Source organism: Myotis davidii, unplaced genomic scaffold (assembly GCF_000327345.1).
Source record: "Myotis davidii unplaced genomic scaffold, ASM32734v1 scaffold274, whole genome shotgun sequence".
NCBI classification, from domain to species: domain Eukaryota; kingdom Metazoa; phylum Chordata; class Mammalia; order Chiroptera; family Vespertilionidae; genus Myotis; species Myotis davidii.
The window spans coordinates 2,614,699-2,617,402 of NW_006285613.1; positions in this window are offsets into that span (position 1 = coordinate 2,614,699).

The following is a 2,704-nucleotide window of genomic DNA, read 5'->3' on the forward strand; positions in this document are numbered from 1 at the left end:
GTGGGATCCCCGAGCTTCAGAGCCCCCCTCTAACGTGCAGGTGGTGGCCATGGCACCGACTGTTTTGAGGAGGGAACGAGGTCATCTGTTTAAGACTCGCTCGCCCCGTGCTGTAAATGACAGCCGTTGCTATTATTAGTTTCCCTGAGGCTGCGCCTCACACTGTCCGCGGCCCTGGTGGTTTTTCCGTTGGACGTGTTACCCCTGGAGGATAGTTGCCGTGGCTCCCCAGAATGGCGGAGGTTTTGAGAGCTCCCTGAGTTTTCCTGTCATGCCTTTGCCTGGAAGGAGGTTTGATAAGCCTCGCCTTTTGCATTCTCCCAGCACTTGGCTCTGTCCCTGTGTGAGGGACAGACCTGTACAAACCCGCGGCTGGACCTGCCTGCTGGGGAGACCTCTCGAGGGAAGCCATTAGGACAGAGGAACTGAACTGTAAATAGTAACATAAAATAGTAACAAATATCCGTTAATTGCTTTCATCATGGGGCAGACTAGTTAGCTCTGGGTGCCTGTGTTGTTGACCTGTTACTAGGTGCAGTCCCGTTAAAGTCCTTTCTAGACTTTTTTTTAATCAGAAAGCCAGAATGGTGGCAACTAGCAGTAGGTTGATGTTGGGGAAGTAATGGGAAACATTTGTTTTTTAAAGCTGCTTTATGAATATAATATTGGATACGCTGTTCTACAAGTTTACGTACTTGAGTATTAGAGTTGATGTAAGACGGCGATTCCCAGGCAGTAGTTGAAGATTCAGAAACGATCATCTATGACTAGTAAATACCTACTAGGTACAGAGTATGTGACTAAGCAGGCCAGGGTCTCCAGCTATCCACACTTCACTGCTTTGTGTTCGTTGAAATGATGACTGAAAGCTAAACCTGGTTAGGTAAGAACAGAATTGCAAATTACAGAGCACTTGTTTTTCTTAATTAGGGAGCTAGTTCCCACAGTGGTCAGCAAACTGCGGCTCGCGAGCCACATGCGGCTCTTTGGCCCCTTGAGTGTAGCTCTTCCACAAAATACCGGCTCTTCCACAAAATACCAACTTTTGCGCATGGCCCACGAAGTTTCAGTCTCACTGTATGTGCGCGCCCGTACGTGGTGTTTTGTAGAAGAGCCACACTCAAGGGGCCAAAGAGCCGCATGTGGCTCGCGAGCCGCAGTTTGCTGACCACGGCCCTAGGAGCTCTGGCCACACTTTGTTTTTTATCCATATTAACCTGTTGTGTGTTTAAAAATAAAATAGAAAAGTTTTTTTTTTTCTTCGGTTTCAGTATAGAAACTGTTCAGGCAGGCATTTGACTCTGGCACACACCCTTGAGACCGTCTTTCTAACAGCCTCACAGGCCAGCCCTGGACTTGGCGGGCGTTTCCAGATGCGGGTTCTGGGGGAAAGGTGGTAGCATCCCTTTCTGTAGTGACTGTCCCCTCGTCCAGGTTGTCACGAAGCTCTTCTGCTGCCTGTGCATGTGCCTGCCTTTGCAAATGAAAATCGAACTTTGAGCACGAGGTAATTTAATGGCTCCTGAAACGGAATTACAGTTAACAGTCCTCGTAGTTCACAGAATTATAGAAGTTTTTCATAAAAAGCTGCCTGCGATCATCGGCAGTCCAGACCTCACTGCTACTGCCCGGGCGGCGTTTCATCCTCTCAGTGGCGCGCCTGCGGTTGTACGGCCTGGGGCTTGGTCCTTTCTCTGGTAATCACGAAGGAGAGCCTTTTCTATATTTACCCAAATGCACCTGAGTTTTAGACACAGAAATACTGTGGAGTTGAAAAAAGTGACATTAGCCAAATTCAGGCAAATGGCTGAAGTAAAGAAAGCTTTAAGAATGTGGCACAGCGGGCAACAGGAGGAACCGCTGCCCCAGGCTGAGCCCAGGGCTTATTGGCTGGAGGACACAGCTGGACCCCCCAGGCCGCAGAGAAGTCACTGAGCAGGGGTGGCAGGGAAGTGGTTGGATTGCCAGGCCAGGAGGGGGTGGGGCTGCAGGCCTCTGCTCCCACCGGCTCTGTCGCGCCCTCTACTGGAAAAGCTTAGCATCGTGCCAGCTGGCAAAGAAAAAAGTGCTTCGGGGCCCAGATCTGCTTTCACAGAGCGGCCAAAAAGCCGAGTGCGGGGCTGAGAAGCGGGAAACCAATACACAGCACCCTTCCCCACCTCCAAGTTCCTTAGCACTTGGAAGTAGACGCTTGGGGAAAGCATGCTTATCATTTCATTGGTTTAAAATGTTTCTAGCAAACAATGAAATCTTCATTTTTTATAACCTCTGTAGCTTGCACCCCAGGGCAGGCCAGCAGGGACTGCTGTATGTGAGACTGCGTGGAGAGGTACTGCTCTTGCTTTAAGCATATTTACAATGCACATATCCAAGCATCATTCTATAAACGGACTGAAAATAGAGCAACATTAAGAAGTACAGTGTCATTTTCTGACTTAATTTGAGGTGGTGTTAAACTCAGAAATGAAATAAAGAAGAGGGAGAACCAAGATGGCGGCATAGGTTAACGCCGGAGTTTGCCGCCTCGAACAACCATTTCAAAAGTGAAACTAAAAGACGGAAAGGACATCACCCAGACCCACAGGAACGCTGGCTGAGTGGAAGTCCTACAACTAGGAGGAAAGAATAACGCATACGGACACTCAGAGGAGGCGCAGTGCTGAAGTCAAATTCTGAGGTGCGGAGTGCGCGGAGCGGGCAGCGG